The sequence below is a fragment of the Dermochelys coriacea genome, chromosome 1, assembly GCF_009764565.3.
Source record: "Dermochelys coriacea isolate rDerCor1 chromosome 1, rDerCor1.pri.v4, whole genome shotgun sequence".
Taxonomy (NCBI): domain Eukaryota; kingdom Metazoa; phylum Chordata; order Testudines; family Dermochelyidae; genus Dermochelys; species Dermochelys coriacea.
In genome coordinates this window covers 11776434-11795599 of record NC_050068.2, presented here as the reverse complement: position 1 = coordinate 11795599, position 19166 = coordinate 11776434, and the positions used below count along the sequence as shown (strand labels likewise).

General features: G+C 41.6%; 1 protein-coding gene and 1 long non-coding RNA gene across 6 annotated transcripts in view; both read right to left on the bottom strand.

The window, feature by feature from the left end:
* The window catches only part of FCHSD2 (FCH and double SH3 domains 2), a 260803-nt gene that overhangs the window by 159541 nt on the left and 82096 nt on the right, over window positions 1–19166 (bottom strand). The gene's annotated exons all lie outside the window — the stretch shown is intronic.
* LOC122457866 lies at window positions 12412–13730 on the bottom strand. Its single transcript, XR_006277548.1, has 2 exons — window positions 13406–13730; window positions 12412–13041 (listed from the first exon to the last, which is right to left on the bottom strand). It is a non-coding gene; the product is annotated as an uncharacterized LOC122457866 (long non-coding RNA).

The following is a 19166-nucleotide window of genomic DNA, read 5'->3' as shown; positions in this document are numbered from 1 at the left end:
GGAGTTGGTAGGTAAGATCCCATTGGAAGCAAGTCTAAGGGGAAAAACAATAGAAGACAGCTGGCAGTTTTTCCAAAGAGAAATTATTAAGGACAGAAGAGCAAACTATCCTACTGTGTAGGAAAGATAGGAAGTATGGCAAGAGACCACTCTGGCTTAACCAGGAGATCTTCAATTAGCAAAAAATTATAAAAAGAGACCTATATAAAGTGGAAACTAGGTCAAATTACAAAGGATGAATATAAACAAATAACAAAAGTACGTAATTCTAAGAGAATTAGAAATGCCAAGCACAAACCGAGATCAAACTAGCTAGAGACATAAAGGGTAACAAGAAAACATTCTACAAATACATTAGAAGCAAGAAGACGACCAAGGACAGGGTAGGCCCATTACTCAATGAAGGGGGAAAAATAACAGAAAATGTGGAAATGGCAGAGGTGCATAATGACTTCTTTGTTTCGGTTTTCACCAAGAAGGTAGGTGGCGATTGGACATCTAACATAGTGAATGCCTGTGAAAATGAAGTAGGATCAGAAGAGGTTAAAATGGGGATAGAACAAGTTAAAAATTATTTGGACAAATTGGATGTCTTCAAGTCACCAGGGCCTGATTAAATGCATCCTAGAATACTCAAGGAGATGACTGAGGAGATATCTGAACCATTAGCAATTATCTCTGAAAAATCATGGAAGATGGGAGAGATTCCAGAAAACTGGAAAAGGGCAAATATAGTGCCAATCTATAAAAAGGGAAATAAGGACAACCCAGGAAATTACAGACCAGTCAGTTTAACTTCTGTACCTGGAAAGATAATGGAGCAAATAATTAAGCAATGTGCAAACATCTAGAAGATAATAAGGTGATGAGTAACAATCAACATGGATTTGTCAAAAACAAATCATGTCAAACCAACCTGATAGCTTTCTTTGACAGGATAAGAAGCCTTGGGAATGGGGGGAAGCGGTAGATGTGGTATATCTTGGCTTTAGTGAAGCTTTTGATATTGTCTCGCATGATCTTCTCATAAACAAACTAGGGAAATGCAACCTAGATGGAGCTACTATAAGGTGGGTGCAAAACTGGTTGGAAAACCATTCGCAGAGAGTAGTTATCAGTGGTTCAGTCATGCTGGAAGGGCATAACGAGTGGTGTCCCGCAGGAACTGGTTCTGTTCAACATCTGCATCAATGATTTAGATAAAGGCATACAGAGTACACTTATAAAGTTTGAGGATGATACCAAACTGGGAGGGGTTCAAGTGCTTTGGAGGGTAGGATTAAAATTAAAAATAATCTGGACAAACTGGAGAAATAGTCTGACATAAATAGGATTCAATAAGGACAAATGCAAAGCACTCTATTTAGGAAGGAACAATCAGTTGCACACATACAAAATGGGAAATGATTGCCTAAGAAGGAATACTGTGGAAAGGGATCTAGGGGTCATAGTGGACCACAAGCTAAATATGAGTCAACATTGTATTGCTATTGCAAAAAAAGCGAAAATCCTTCTGGAATGTATTACCAGAAGTGTTGTAAGCAAGACACAAGAACAGGTTTCAGAGTAGCAGCCGTGTTAGTCTGTATTCGCAAAAAGAAAAGGAGTACTTGTGGCACCTTAGAGACTAACAAATGTATTAGAGCATAAGCTTTCGTGAGCTACAGCTCACTTCATCAGATGCATTTGGTGGAAAAAACAGAGGAGAGATTTATATACACACACAGAGAACATGAAACAATGGGTTTATCATACACACTGTAAGGAGAGTGATCACTTAAGATAAGCCATCACCAGCAGCAGGGGGGGAAAGGAGGAAAACCTTTCATGGTGACAAGCAAGGTAGGCTAATTCCAGCAGTTAACAAGAATATCAGAGGAACAGTGGGGGGTGGGGTGGGGGGGAGAAATAACATGGGGAAATAGTTTTACTTTGTGTAATGACTCATCCATTCCCAGTCTCTATTCAAGCCTAAGTTAATTGTATCCAGTTTGCAAATTAATTCCAATTCAGCAGTCTCTCGTTGGAGTCTGTTTTTGAAGCTTTTTTGTTGAAGGATAGCCACTCTTAGGTCTGTAATCGAGTGACCAGAGAGATTGAAGTGTTCTCCAACTGGTTTTTGAATGTTATAATTCTTGACGTCTGATTTGTGTCCATTCATTCTTTTACGTAGAGACTGTCCAGGTTGACCAATGTACATGGCAGAGGGGCATTGCTGGCACATGATGGCATATATCACATTGGTAGATGCGCAGGTGAACAAGCCTCTGATAGTGTGGCTGATGTGATTAGGCCCTATGATGGTATCCCCTGAATAGATATGTGGACAGAGTTGGCAACGGGCTTTGTTGCAAGGATAGGTTCCTGGGTTAGTGGTTCTGTTGTGTGGTGTGTGGTTGCTGGTGAGTATTTGCTTCAGATTGGGGGGCTGTCTGTAAGCAAGGACTGGCCTGTCTCCCAAGATCTGTAAGAGTGATGGGTCGTCCTTCAGGATAGGTTGTAGATCCTTGATGATGCGTTGGAGAGGTTTTAGTTGGGGGCTGAAGGTGATGGCTAGTGGCGTTCTGTTATTTTCTTTGTTGGGCCTGTCCTGTAGTAGGTGACTTCTGGGTACTCTTCTGGCTCTGTCAATCTGTTTCTTCACTTCAGCAGGTGGGTATTGTAGTTGTAGGAATGCATGATAGAGATCTTGTAGGTGTTTGTCTCTGTCTGAGGGGTTGGAGCAAATGCGGTTATATCGTAGAGCTTGGCTGTAGACAATGGATCGAGTGGTATGATCTGGATGAAAGCTAGAGGCATGTAGGTAGGAATAGCGGTCAGTAGGTTTCCGATATAGGGTGGTGTTTATGTGACCATCGCTTATTAGCACCGTAGTGTCCAGGAAGTGGATCTCTTGTGTGGACTGGTACAGGCTGAGGTTGATGGTGGGATGGAAATTGTTGAAATCATGGTGGAATTCCTCAAGAGCTTCTTTTCCATGGGTCCAGATGATGAAGATGTCATCAATGTAGCGCAAGTAGAGTAGGGGCATTAGGGGACGAGAGCCGAGGAAGCGTTGTTCTAAGTCAGCCATAAAAATGTTGGCATACTGTGGGGCCATGCGGGTACCCATCGCAGTGCCACTGATTTGAAGGTATACATTGTCCCCAAATGTGAAATAGTTATGGGTGAGGATAAAGTCACAAAGTTCAGCCACCAGGTTAGCCGTGACAGTATCCGATGAAGTGAGCTGTAGCTCACGAAAGCTTATGCTCTAATAAATTTGTTAGTCTCTAAGGTGCCACAAGTACTCCTTTTCTTTTTGCGAAGACACAAGAAGTAATTCTTCCACTCTACTCTGATTTGGCCTCAACTGGAGTACTGTGTCCAGTTCTGGGCACTACATTTCAGGAAGGATGTGGACAAATTGGAGAGAATCCAGAGAAGAGCAACACAAATGATTAAAGGTCTAGAAAACATGATCTATGAGGGAAGATTGAAAAAAATGGGTTTGTTTAGTCTGGAGAAGAGAAGACTGAGGGAGGACATAACAGTTTTCAAGTATGTAAAAGGTTGTTACAAGGAGGAGAAAAAAATTGTTTTTTTTAACCTCTGAGGATAGGACAAGAAGCAGTGGGCTTAAATTGCAGCAAGGGAGGGTTAGGTTGGACATTAGGAAAAGCTTCCTGTCTGTCAGGGCAGTTAAGCACTGGAATAAATTGCCTAGGGAGGTTGTGGAGTCTCCATCTTCGGAGATTTTTAAGAGCAGGTTAGACAAACACCGGTCAGGAATGGTCAACTTAGTCCTGCCATGAGTGTACAGTAACTCCTCACAAAGTTGTCCCAGTTAACATTGTTTTGTTGTTACATTGCTGATCAATTTGGGAACATGCTCGTTTAAAGTTGCGCAATGCTCCCTTATAACGTCGTTTGGCAGCTGCCTGCTTTGTCCACTGCTCGCAGGAAGAGCAGCCCATTAGAGCTAGCTATTGGGGCTTGGAACCAGGGTGGACAGGCAGCCTCCGTATTCACTCCCAGCTCCCCTAAGTTCCCTGTGCAGCAGCCACCCAGCAGGCTATCAATTGCCGGGCAGTTCAGCTGTCCCACCTCCCACTGCCACATGCTGCTCCTGTCCTCTGCCTTGGAGCTGCTCCCGGGAGCCTCCTGCTTGCTGTGCGGAGGAGGGAGAGATGGAAGAAGGGGCTAATGTCAGGGTGTCCCCCTCCCCTCGCTCCTGTACCCCGCTTACCCCTTCTCCATATGGAACGGGGGGAGACACGACAGGACTCACGACAGGATAGCCTCAGCTGCTGTCTCAACTTCCTGATCGACTTAAAAAGGGAATGTACTTAGAGTGGGGTCAGTGTACTTAAAAGGGCAATGCTTGTCTCTCTCACACTCACACACGATGTGTGTCTCTGTCTCTCTGCCACGCTGTCTCCCCTGTCTTGCAGAGCGTGAGGCACATTAACAACATGTTAACCCTTGAGGGCTCAGCCGAGTGCTAGTTCATCATTTAGCAATAAGGCGTTCCCTGGAAATATCTCACCCTCTTCCACCTCAACCAAGTTTCACAATCAGCATTGCTGTGTACAGTTTTAAATTGTTTGTTTAAAACTTATACTGTGTGTGTGTGTGTGTGTGTGTGTGTGTGTGTGTGTGTGTGTGTGTGTGTGTGTGTGTGTGTGTGTGTAATACAGTTTTTTGTCCGGTGAAAAAAATTTCCCTGGAACCTAACCCCCCATTTACATTAATTCTTATGGAGAAATTGGATTAGCTTAACATCGTTTCGCTTAAAGTCGCATTTTTCAGGAACATAACTACAACATTAAGCGAGGAGTTACTGTAGGGGACTGGACTAGATGACCTCTCAAGGGCTCTTCCAGTTCTATGCAGAGGGCAGTTTTCCCACACGCCCCTACATAGCCTGTGTGTCTGACACAAGGAGGCTTAGAGCACATGCGCAAGCCACATGGTCACTGCTAATTGAAAATCTCCAATCAAGAGCTTCAGAGGTACATGCGCACCTGAAGTGGAGCACCCACTGGGACACTAACCAAAGAAGAAGGGAAGTTAGGACTGAGATCAGAACCCTGTGCACACTAACAGATAAGGGAAAAAAGTGTGGATCAGAAGTCATTAAATGAAATGCTCAAGGTAGGGCAGAATCAAGAGAACAGAGTCATACAAGCTAAAGGAAGAGAGAAACCAGATTGATCAGCTGTGTAAAAGGTACCAGACAGATCAAGTAATATGAAGATAAGGAAGTGACCTAGCAGGTCGTCACTGGTGACTTTGGGGAGCCCAATTTTTTGAGGGGGAGGGGCGGGGTGTTTTTAAGAAACTCAACTGCTTTATGAGAATTCAGAAGTAATTAAATGTTGCAAAGAAGGTAGTTTGGCTATACAGAATAAGTCAGGGGTGGATAACCTGACCCTGAAAAGGAGCCAGAATTTACCAATGTACATTGCCAGAGAGCCACAGTAATACGACAGCAGCCCCCCATAAGCTCCCCCACTGCGCCCAGCACCTCCCACCCACCAGAAGCCCCGCTGATCAGCGCCCCCCCCCCACACCCCAGGATCAGCTGTTTCATGGCGTGCAGGAGGCTCAGAGGGAGAGTAGGAGGAGCGAGGGCATGGCAGGCTCAGAGGAGGGGGACGGGAAGGGGTGGAGTGGGAGCAGGGCCTGTGGCAGAGCCAGGGGTTGAGCCGTGAGCACCCCCCAGCACATTGGAAAGTTGGTGCCTGTAGCTCCAGCCCCAGAGTTGGTGCCTATACAAGGAGCCGCATATTAACTACTAAAGAGCCACATATGGCTCCGGAGCCATAGGCTGGCCACCCCTGGAATAAGTCAACAGGACTCTAATGGTTTCTTCTCCTGTGCTTTTAAGGAAATTCTTTACACAGATTTTGACATTTCTTTGTACCACACGGATATACTGTTCTCTGGTTATGTGGCCTATCTAGCAAGATAAAGATTTATTCTTTCAATATTATAGGATTATAACTCCCTCTCAAATTACGAAAAGTACTTACAACAGGTAACTTTTAAACAGCACTACCAGTGGCAGATATTTGGCCTGGTATTTTCCAAGACTTACACATTCAGGAAAAAATTGCATTGCCTGGAATCTGAAATGCAGCAAGGACAACCGTTTTCATTACTAGTTTTCACCATCCATCTTCTCTCCCCACTGTCCCATTTCTGGGCACCTTGCCAATTGCCATTTAATTAAAATTAACTCCGCTTTTGATTCTTCCTCAGTAACTCAGTTACCAACTACATTGGCCACTTATGCAGTGAAAGGAATTTAATAAGATAAGCTATTCTCTATTGCATTTGCAGAATTGGCAGTGGTATAGTTTTGATGGAAGAGCCAGCCCTAGCACAGTTTAGTTTCCTAAAAGACCTAGAGATGAAATTTGTAAACTTGGGGCAGAAAGGGAGCGTGGGGAAGCAGTGGTATATTGTGTCCAATGACACTGCAGAAATGCAATTACATTTATTTGTTACAATTTAGGATTTAACATTTGGCAATGAAATAAACTCATAACTTCTTGCAAAGGTTTCCTTAAGCAGAGTTGCTGTCTTTTCAAAGAAAACACAAAACTAATCAAATCCTAGCACTGAAGTTTAATATCTGAAGATGAAAATATTTATCATTAAGATTGATTTAAACTGAATACGCTCTGGGTCCAAAGAATACCAAACATGAAATATAAAGCAGTACACAAATGAGGTCAGAATTCTTACTTGTATAATGAAACGACAAAGTGCCTGACTGAGCAAAGCACTAGCTTGTCACCTCCAGGCCGAATTTGGCCCAGAAAATGTCACTGAAACTAAAACTATAATCAGAGGTTGATGATTAAACACATGCTGTGAAATCCTGGCCTCACTGAAGTGAGTAGCAAAACTCCTGAAGTGAAGACTGAGGCAAAGAAATCATTTAATCATGTGTGTATTTTGTAGACCTATGGATTATCTCTCAGGCTTCCTGCTTCTGATTCAATTAAAGAATTTCATAATTATTTCTGTCTTTTAGCTAGTCGCTCTTCACAATTCTTCTTAACTTTCTAAATCTCCACCTAACAGTGGCTGCTGTGAGGCTATTTTTTCTGTTTTTTGAACGATACCTGTTTCGCTTGAAAAACCTCTTGCACAGCATTTTGCTATTTGTCCAAAGTGTGTACATTTTCCTTTGCTTTTCTGTTTCGGCTTCATCATAGCTTCTCTAGCTTAATTATTAGGTATGTATGAGTAAGCCTCCACATTTAGTTTAGAAGATTGTAATTTTCTCACTTTTGACATTATGGGGTCTTTTCACCATTTAAATAATTTTCATTAAAGTCATCCTTTGAAAAAAATTTGGTCTTGAACCATCCTGGGTTTACTCTGAAAGAGAAAAAGAATTTTTCCACAACGTTTGAGGAGAACTGATCACTTTTTTTGGTTTACCGATCATTCAAAAAATACCGCAATTTGAAATTGTATCTTGTTTGTATCCCTCAAGCTGAAAAAGTTTAACCTCTTCAGATTTTTCATGTAGTTAGACATCCTTCAAAATTCATAGGCTGTCAGGGGTGGCCAAAATTACTGGCCCTCCAAACCACATGAGACAATCTTCAGAAGTTTGAGAGCCGGGGCACACCTGCCCTCAGGGCTTCAGCCCCACTCCTGCTGAAGCCCCAAAGCCCGGCAGGTGCACCCCACAGGACTGAAGCCCTGATCCCCCGCTCCATGCTGGACAGAAGCCCCTAGCCCACCACCCTACTGCAAGGCAGAGGTCCTGAGTTCTCTCCCCACCCCACACACACATAGTCTGGTAGGCGGAGGGGGGGGACGTTGGGGAGGCTTGCAGGCTGCACTTTAATGGTAAAAGAACCGCACATGGCTCGCAAGCCACAGTTTGGCCATCCCTGCTATATATGAAGAAAATAGACTTCAGCTAAGGAAAGTTAATTGTTTAATTGCAGTGATTATAGTGTATGAACAATTTGCCTCTGATATGTGGTCGCAGCTTTCAGAAAACAGAAGCATGGTTCTATACATAACTACCATGAGATGTTTTTTTATCTCAAATAGTAGAGGGTAGTTAAGTTTTTGTAACTAAAGAACAGTGTTTTATTACCAGCTTTTGTAATATGTATGGCTTATCTGATTGCTTGTAACAATGAATCCATTGCAGAATAGCACTTAGGTCTGAGAGTCTTCATGGAATCCCGAAATTCACTTCCTTTACAACTTTGCACAGGAAAAAAATTAGTAAGGATGTTTAAAACAGTACCTTTTGAAATGTTCTTTGGTGTCTTAACATTGTGGGGTTCCTTTAGATAAACAAGAGCTTGAACGTAAAACTTCACACTTGTAGCTGTGTTGATCCCAGGATATTAAAGATAGAAGATGGGTGAAGTAATATCTTTTATTGGACCAACTTCTGTTGGTGAGAGAGGCAAGCTTTTGATCTTACACTGAGCTTTGGTAGCAGATTCTGGCCTGAGAGTGTGGTCAGCCATGTCACTGGAAACGTGGTAAGGGACTTCACTTGGAACAAAGACTAATTTAAATTTAGTAACAGGAAGCATTTTATCTTTATTTCTCTTCTAACCATTTCTTACTTGAATGCTGTGTACCTGTACTTACTTAAAACCAGAGGTTCTCAAACTGGAGGTTGGGACGCCTCAAGGGGTTGCGAGGTATTACTTGGGGGCTCGCGAGCTGTCAACCTCCATCCCAAACCCCGCTTTGCCTCCAGCATTTATAATGGTGTTAAATATATTAAAAAGTGTTTTTAATTCATAAGGGGGATAGGTCACACTCAGAGGCTTGCTATGTGAAAGGGATCACCAGTAAAAAAAGTTTGCGAACGACTGCTTAAAACCTATCTCCTTGTAGTTAAATAAACTCCTTTTATATTCTTTTTAATCAAAACTAATCCAGTGTTGTGAACTACTGTATATCGATCTGCTTAAAAGGGCAATGGAACTAATATATCTGCACTGTCCAGGAGAGGGCTGGACAGTGTAGAACGCGCTTTTTGGGTGGGTGGGGAGGGGAAATTGGGAACTGGAAGTGTGTTGGGGTCACCCTGCAAGTGGTAACCACGGCTGATAGAAGCTAAAGTGTGGCTGATGTTTGCTGATAGGCTACTGGGGTCAGAATTGCCCAAACCAGGGCTGTGGCGATATACAGACTCTTAGAGTGCGACCTGCATGCTTGCAGGCTATTTGTGTGCAGTCCATGTGGGAGCTACAGCAGCCAAGATTGCAGGGCAAGGGGGACACAGACCACCACTGGCCTGGATTGCACCTTGGAATGTCATAGTGACTTGAAGAAGAGCTGTGTGTGTGTAAGTTTGAAAGCTTGTCTCTCAAGGGACCCATCAACAAAAACAGGTCCAATAAAAGATATTATCTCACCCTCCTTCTCTCCAAACTTCAAACTGACATAGTTAAATATAAAAGTTAAATGCAGTTAATTCCAAAGCATAGGCTATTGTCTAAAACAAAAAATACCTCTTTACAAATATTGGCCTTACCACTATGTACAGTGATGCGTGCTTTATAAATCTACTTAGAGAAGAGCAGAAATGGGAACCCTGGATTCTTTTGCTGGTATTGCTTATTTCACTCGGGGGGTGGGGGGGAGAATGTTGCCCGAGCAAAGGTACAGTTTTGAAAGTACAAGCTGAGTCCACACTTGGAGCGCATTTCTTATGTAGTACACTGGTATAGCTATATTGATAAAGCTCTCCTAGTGTAGACCTGGCCTGTGATGTAGTGCTCTACGCAGTTTGTCCTTGTCTACACTTGCAGTTAAACCAGGTTCAGCACTAAGAAATTCTGGGTGTTTCGTTATAACAGGGGATTAGAAGATGCTACAGAAGTAGAAGTAGAATTTAGACTTGTTCTACAGCCTGGAATGGAAACTGACCAGGTACTGCCACCAGTGTGCAGGTTCAACAATATGGGACATAGGGCAGGACATTTTTCCAGTTTCTTGCTTATTTGACAGCCTTGATATGAGAAATTTTTTTTTAAAGTTAGCAGTACAGTGTGAAAATAATGTTGTGAGAATGATTTGGGAAGGGGACAAGGTAAGATAAATCTTGCAGATTTTGCTAATATTCTCTCCAAATGTGACCATGTATACTCTGTATTGAAGAAAACAGAAATGAAGTTCTGCAAAGAAGGAGAACTATAGAAATTATTTTGCCATCTTGAATAATAATTATTCTGCCATCTTGAATGTAATGTTAATTTGGAAGTATTAATTTTCCTCCATTCAGATTCAATCATTAAAATTAGTAAATGACACAAATTGATTTTACTAATGTAATATACCAACTCTCCTGAAGGTATTCAGTACATAATAATCTCCTCATTGTACTTGTAGTGACTTCATGTTGTTGAAATCTACGTTGCCTCACCTGTTCTTGCAAGAATAGCTTACTAGCAGTAGCAGTTGCATTTTCAAAGACAGATCTGCACACTGTCACATCTCCATGAGGCAAAAAACTGAAAACAGCTGAGATGCTAAAAACATACTGTTCCTGATTTCTTTTAAGCTCAAAGAATATATATTATATAAAATGCACCAAGAGTTGTATTGTTTTTATCATACAGAATCTTTACAAAAAAGGAGTCTCACCTTTACAAGAAAGTCAGATGAACACAGTATCAAGCATGTCCCTGCCTCATATGCACAAAGTACCTCTCCTTATACAAGAGTCAACACTATCACGGTAACTCCCCTGTCCCTTCACATGACCTTCAGTAGCCATTGGCATGTAGCTTTCGGCACTACCATAAATAGCCTTTTCCTACCTGGAACACATAAGGAAGCTATTCTTGAATTCTCACCATGCAGATCTCAAACAGGACAATTCTTCACGAAAAAGTTTCACCAGGGCCCATGATCGTGAATTTATGAGAAACTGCAAATCTACTCTGACTGATATCCAACTATGCTCATTCAGGCATTCCAGTACCCCTGCTACAGCTCAGATCTGATGTCCATTATCAAGAGGGCTCAGACCAACCAGCTGTCTCAAGCAAGGGTGAACAAAGGGCCTCCATTTCTTCAGGTCACCGGACAGAACCAGCCCAATGTTCTCATTGTAACCCAAGACTTGACTGTCAGTAGCTGAAAGAGGAGAGGGATATACTACTCCAGCACTCTTTGGAGGACTATAACACAAAATAAATACCAGACTCTTCTAGGTGGGACCCAATCTATTAAAGTTACAAAAACAAAGTTAATTACCTCCTCTTCTTCCAAAGTTTGTGAGGGACAGAGAGGCACATTGTTCAAAAACATTTCTTACAGCACAGTTCACAGATACTGTATCATTGTGAGCCTACTGCTGCTCAAATAGTTATGCTCTCGTTACTCAGAAAATAACTGATCTCCAAGAAAGACAAGAAGGGACTGACCCCCAGTATTGTTGTGTTGATCTCTCCTCTCCTCAGTTCTTGTATGCAGAAGACAACTCTCCCTCACTTTACACCTGCAAGAAATTCTCTAGAGTTAGCTTCCTTCTCCCTTATCCCTAAAGGTCCACCTATTCAGGCAAGGCACAATCAAATAAGCATCATGGATCTACAGCCTACCTTGCTTGAGCAGGAAGAGTTCTCACATTCTAAAACTTGAGAGGATGGGGAAAGAGGCTTTTCTTCTTCATGCCATAAACAGGGCGGGACAAGACATACCAGACACATGCACTCGTTTGTGGGGAGGATGCTCCCTGGAAGCATGGCATTCTACCTGCATTATCTGATGCTCTGTTACCACAGAGGAATTGGTTCTGGGCCTATGAATGGATGCTTTCCCTCTTGGAAATTCCGATAAGCTGGGCAGAACTGCATGAGGGCTTGGCTCTACTCAAGCCAAACTGCCTGTGGAGCTTGCAGAATAACAAAACCATTAGACACAGGTTCTTCTGTGCTGCTGCATTTACTTGACAGGATTTAGCAACTAGGCTGAATATTCACTGAGTGTGGTATATTCTGGCTACTGTGTGTGGGGGAAGTTGAAACCTGAGTGGCAGGCAAACAGGCCCTTCTTTATTTAGACTTCAAAATAACTAAAAAAAAAAAATCTTACAGGGAGAAAAATAATTTAGCCAACCTTTACACAACAAAAAATTGACAGCCTAAAATATCTTCTACCTGATTGAGATAGGGAACAACTGACAGCTAAAATACCTTCTACAATACTAAGTGGAGTGGCCCTTTAAAAGTCCCCAGGCAGGGCCGGCTCTAGGTTTTTTGCTGCCCCAAGCAAACCCCCCCCCCTTTTTTTTGGCCTTTTGCATGTGTTTGCACTTTGCAATTTTGGGGGGGGGGTGTTGATTTTTTTGACTGTTTAAAATTTAAAAAAAAAAAGAAAACAGAGAATTTGTAGTTAGTGAAATAAAACTATTTCCTACTAGTGTACTCATTTAATTTTAACAAAATCATAATTACAAACAATTTTGGTTCAACTAGACATTGTAATGAAAAATGTTTGTCTTTCGGTGCACCCAGTTTCTCATAAATTAAAAGAATTTATATGAACTGAATTTTTCTGGTTTTTATACTTGTGTAGTCTTTTAATAATTCAGTGAAATCTAAATATTTTGCAATGGTACTTTCAACTGAAATTAATGCGAGTCCTGACAAAAGATTTTGAGACATGGTGGACCTCAAATAATTTTTTAGTAATTTCAGTTTTGAGAAACTGCGCTCACCAGAAGCCACTGATACCAGTAATATTAAAAGAATGAGTAATGCGATAGCAGTTTTTGGAGTGAAAAAATCATTTCCTGCTATAAATTCTAATACTTTTAGAGGAGAAGTTTTAGGACTTATTAGCTCAGATAAAGCTATTAATTCATCATACAATTCTACTCCATCAACGTCAGCAGTGTTATCAGTACTGAGCACTAAATGTAGGTCTTGGCAGTGCTTCATGAGATCTTCTTTGGAAAACTGATTTTTAATATTTCCAATATGGTATAAAAATTCAAAAGAGCTTTCTCCTTGATCATCAACTTTTTTAATATACTTATTTGAAGTACTTGTGGCACCTTAGAGACTAACAAATTTATTAGAGCATAAGCTTTCGTGAGCTACAGCTCACTTCGTCGGATGCATTTGGTGGAAAAAACAGAGGGGAGATTGATATACACACACAGAGAACATGAAACAATGGGTTTATCATACAGTGTGTATGATAAACCCATTGTTTCATGTTCTCTGTGTGTGTATATCAATCTCCCCTCTGTTTTTTCCACCAAATGCATCCGACGAAGTGAGCTGTAGCTCACGAAAGCTTATGCTCTAATAAATTTGTTATTCTTTAAGGTGCCACAAGTACTCCTTTTCTTTTTGCGAATACAGACTAACACGGCTGCTACTCTGAAACCTGTTATTTGAAGTACGCGATAGTCCTTCTAACTCTTTTTGCCATTTCTCTCTTTGTTGCCGGAAGGCAGCACCGGAAAGTCATTTTCGTTTTTGTCCCGGCATTTTAGCCCTAAAACCACTAGCGACATGGAAATTGGTGCGAATGGCGCTGATAGGGTGGCACAGTACACACAAGTAATCGTGATTCCTTTTTTAATTAATCAATACCATTAACATTTACACATTTAGGCACATTCACATTATGAGTGACTGTCACGACAAGACACGATATTTTTCACGTCACACTGCTATCGCACTACTGGAGATTTTTTTGATCTTCATGTTTTGTTTTCTTGTACATTGGTGGATTAAAAAAAAAAAGATGGTTGGAATGCCGCCCCTGGACATGTGCAGCTCCAAGCACGTGATTGCTTTGCTGGTGCCTAGAGCCGGTCCTGTCCCAAGGATAGACTCAGAAGGAATGACTGCTGCCATCATCTGTGATGGGATATTAGATGGGTGGGATCTGAGTTACCCAGGAAAGAATTTTCTGTAGTATCTGGCTGGTGAATCTTGCCCATATGCTCAGGGTTTAGCTGATCACCATATTTGGGGTCGGGAAGGAATTTTCCTCCAGGGCAGATTGGAAGAGGCCCTGGAGGTTTTTCGCCTTCCTCTGTAGCATGGGGCACAGGTCACTTGAGGGAGGATTCTCTGCTCCTTGAAGTCTTTAAACCACGATTTGAGGACTTCAATAGCTCAGACATAGGTGAGGTCTTTCGCAGGAGTGGGTGGGTGAGATTCTGTGGCCTGCATTGTGCAGGAGGTCAGACTAGATGATCAGAATGGTCCCTTCTCTCCTTAGTATCTATGTATCATAAGGGGAAGAAACACAGAAAGGACTTTGGGAGCACAAAAGTCTTGCAGCCATTCTCTTCCCTCTCAGGAATACCAGTTGGGCTAGAGCCCTCCAAAGAGTTTCCATGGGGAAGTGGCCCTTTAAGAAAGCTCTAGAATCTCCAGGTAGGAAATATTCAGTAGCACTTTTCCAGCCTCAGGAGAACCAATGGTATTAGCAGTTCCAGACTCTCAGCTGTTTTGTGGGGTTGCAGGATTGATGGTTGGGTGAGCAAGGTGTGGGAGAGAAGGGGTAACAGGGTTGCTAAGTAATGACTTGGCTCCAGTGGTATTTTCACAGCCCTGGATACCAGTGGCATCATAATGTGCACTCATGACTGATCAATCGACTTTCTGCTCCCTTCATACTGACATCTGAAAGGATATATCCAGGCCTCTCATCAACATAAATCAGAGAGAACCCTAGTAGTGGACCTGCTGGTCTCTCCATTAGATTTATAGCAAACACCCCAGAGGCAGGAGTGTTTCTGTAGATGAAGGGGGCCCAATCGGCTGATAGAGCTATGGGATGGATATTTTTAAAAGATCTAATAATTCTAGGTAGAGGGTAGTTGGGGACAGGCTACATAGTAGGCAGTGGATTGCATTAACATTAGAATAATAGCAAGTGAGCCCAGGGTCACTCTTTCACAATTTTGGTGGGAAGGGACTGTTAATGGGGCACAGGTAGACATGATTTGATAGCATTTTTTTAATACTGTTCCAAAAGTTTACAGTATTCAGAACCATTAAGTTGTGCGTTTTATTCTTTGTAATCTACTGCTATTGCCCTCTGACACCCCTCCGCCCCGCTGTCCGTTTATCCATTTGTACAGTGCATCACACAATTGGGTCCCAATCCTGATTAGTGCCTTTCGTTTCTATTGTAATTAAATGACTTATAGTGATATTAATGTTTCTATATTTTCCTCTGCCTGCCTTCTGGAAACAGAGAATCAAACCCACTGTGGGGGCTGGAATAGGAATACAACTAAAATGTGCTCACCGCAACTATATGCAATGGGTCCTTTGTCCAGCTGGCACTGTGGGGGCTGGGAACCCCATAAGGGCTCCCTCTAAAATTGGTGGCAGAAGGGGAAGGAAGGGAAAGTTCACATGAATGAGGCAAGGTGGAACAGGAAGTGGCCAGACCCGGTGTGGGGGATATTACCCTTTCAGATGACCCACGGAGAGGAGGTATTTATTTCTCAGGAAGTTCTGGAGAAGCCATCTGCAACTGGGCTGTTAACACCCACCCTCTTACCATGGTACCAGAGCAGACTGGGTTTCTTCATGATCCACACTGTGGACATTATGCTAGTCACCCTTTTCCTTCAGGCTGGGAATTTTTCCCTCACCCCCAGATTGGCCATAGTGGAACGGGTGTTTATGCCTTCCTCACAGTGCGTCAGGGACCCAGTGAGGTGGGAAGGGAGGTTAGGTTTAACTGTTGCAACTTAGTAAATAAATAAATATAAATGTAGCCAAAGTCCAGCACAAGTACTTGCTATGGAATGAACATAGTGATCAGATAAAAGGGACTGGAAGAGGATTTAGAAGAAAGCATCCCTTAAGAAAACCATGGATGGGATTCAGGGCTCCTCATGTCTGGTATAACAGGGAGCTGAGCCCCCTTCCTTTTCATTCAGCCCCTTTAACTCTAGTCTGAGGAGAGGGCAGTGGGGTCCCAGCACTGGGCTGACTGGCACCAGGCTGGAAAGGGAGAGGGGCTGGCAGCAGTCCCCCCTCAAATAGATGGAAATGTTTAAGGAAAGATCATCAACCTGCACTGTACAATTTATTCTCTTGTACACTGAGATATTTTAGCTGAAGAAAGTTGTGGCCTAATTAAACTACATCTGTTGCCTCATGGCTTTCTTCTGACATGGCCTCACAATTTCCTGCTACTGTGGGGCGTATAAAGCAATCTCCAAATAGGAACATAGCTAGTCAGAACAAACAACTCTTTTTAAGGTTTCAGAGTAGCAGCCGTGTTAGTCTGTATTCGCAAAAAGAAAAGGAGTACCCGTGGCACCTTAGAGACTAACAAATTTATTAGAGCATAAGCTTTCGTGAGCTACAGCTCACTTCATCGGATGCATTTGGTGGAAAAAGCAGAGGAGAGATTTACACACACACACACACACACACACACACACACACACACACACAGAGAACATGAAACAATGGGTTTATCATACACACTGTAAGGAGATTAGTCTGTATTCGCAAAAAGAAAAGGAGTACCCGTGGCACCTTAGAGACTAACAAATTTATTAGAGCATAAGCTTTCGTGAGCTACAGCTCACTTCATCGGATGCATTTGATGGAAAAAGCAGAGGAGAGATTTATATATATATATACACACACACACACACACAGAGAACATGAAACAATGGGTTTATCATACACACTGTAAGGAGACTCTTTTTAACTCTTTTTAAGAACACTTGTCACTACAAACTGCTGTAAAACATTGAATTAATGACTTTAAACCTTTCATGGCTGAAAGATTTGCAGCAAAGCCTAGGAATGTGTTACATTAAGGTAGGGTGATGCCAGGCATGGAAACCCACAGAACAAAATTAATGCTCTGATGCCCAGCAGTGAATTCTGGAGCACTGATGGAGTTTAGGTCCCATACTGAGTAGCAGTCTCTGCTTATTAAAAAGAACCACTTTTCCTTTCAGCAATTCTGACTTTTCTATCTGTGGAAAAAAATCTTAGCAGCACTAGAGAGAGCCTAGCACTCTGCTGCAATGCAAAAATCTTATCTGGAAGTATTTATATATCAAATCTTTAGAAGAAATATCTAAACAAGATTCTTTGACAGAGAATTGTGAAAGATGACTACAAACACAAAATTTTCATTAAAATATGCCCCGCTGTTATGCAACAAGTTTAAAAGGTAGCAATTGTCTGATTCTACTGAGTCATACAGTGGGTTGCAGCGTTCATGGTTATTTTCTTCTCAAAAGCTTCCATACAAAGCTATACATTTTACCTGAACATATGCAATCTTCAGAATCCAAAGCTAGATGATTTTAAACCTAATTCATTAATAAATCAGCAAAAACATACCATCTGTGCCTACCTTAGTAAAACTGCTATGTAATCTCAAATTTTCTCAGCTTTTTAATTCTAGAAAGCTAGTTTCAAAGCACCGTCAATTGATTTTTTCTTACCTCTAGAAGTTATGTAAACATTTCAACAACCTTTTACAATAGCCAGTACTCAAATACATTTACATCAACCCTTTACAGGTTCCAGCCACAACCAACTTATCAATCACGTGGTCCTTCATTTAATCTTTAAATTCCTCTTCTGAGCTATTTGAAATATATGTAGCAAAGAATGGAACACTATACATCACTGGAATGCCTTTTATGAATATGAAAGGGATTTCTTAAAAATAGCATTTTGAAGAGTTGACATATTTGCCTATTAGCAATGTAAAATGCCATATTGGATCAGTCTGGGTCCGTTTCTTCCTTTATTAGAAAATTACCGAAGAAACATACTCTGTGATAAAAAAATTAAAATTTATAATAGTAGCTGTTTGGTGAGACATGTATTTGTCAGAGGTTTCAGAGTAGCAGCCGTGTTAGTCTGTATTCGCAAAAAGAAAAGGAGTACTTGTGGCACCTTAGAGACTAACAAATTTATTAGAGCATAAGCTTTCGTGAGCTACAGCTCACTTCATCGGATGCATTTTGCATCCGATGAAGTGAGCTGTAGCTCACGAAAGCTTATGCTCTAATAAATTTGTTAGTCTCTAAGGTGCCACAAGTATTTGTCAGAGCGTCAGAACTGCAAAGCACAACAGAAAATTGCATTTGTACCCTTCATTTCTTTTATTTGTAAAAATACATGTACAAAGTCAAAAAGGATAATTTAAAAAAAAAAGAAATAATGGATCTTGACTTTGCTTATGAAAACTGTAGACTTACGTGAATAACCAACAGAAGAAGCATTTGGTATACTTGTAAGGCAAAGCCTTTTCAACTCCCCCGCCCCCCTTCACATAACACTGGCTCCTGCCACTACAGAATCCTATTAGTCTATACCCTTTTAAAAAACATTATGGAATAGTTTGCTCTAAACAATACAGTAACAAAGATATTACAGACATCTGTTATTCTAACTCATAAGACACATTGGTGACAGGTACATATTAGAAAAATGAAATATATTCTAGAGATTGCAGTCAGGCTTTAAGAAACCTTTGGGGTGGGAATGATTTCAAGGATCATACAGTTTGGAGCATGGAGAAGCTGAGCATGGATAGGTCCTAGATCTTTAGCATCAGGAAGAATCTGGAGTAGAAACCAGAGTTTCTCCCTTTAGATGGGACCTGATTATTGATAAAAGGGAAAGGAGATGTTATTCAGTCTATAAATCCTGGTCTTTTCAGATTAGCTTGAAGGGAAATAGACAACGGAAAGTTAAGAAGGGTGGATTTTGAAAATGTATGAGGCTTTGTCTGAGAAACTCCATTAGAAGTGTTATTAGCTGAAGTTGAGAAGTAGTTCTTGAATATTCCTCACAGGGAAAGGTGGACATAAAAAAGCAGACCGTCACAGTCTTGTGGAGTAGATTTTCCAGCTTGTGTTGGGAAAGAATTTCCTAGTTTTGGTGCACTGAAAGAGGGGGAAAACTGGAAAGATTTGGTACAGCTGGAAGTTACGGTGAAATGACTTGAAGCTCCTAGAGCGTCTCTTCCCAAAAACTGGTTGGGTATATTATTATTCACATCACAGGAAACCTTAGAGCTATTTCTAAGGCCTTGCTGAAGAGTTTTACCTCATCAAAGGACTTTTGAAACAGTTTGCTTCTGGAAGTGGTGTCTATATCTAGAACCACATTTTGTTTTCCAAACAAGAGAAGAGGTCTAATACA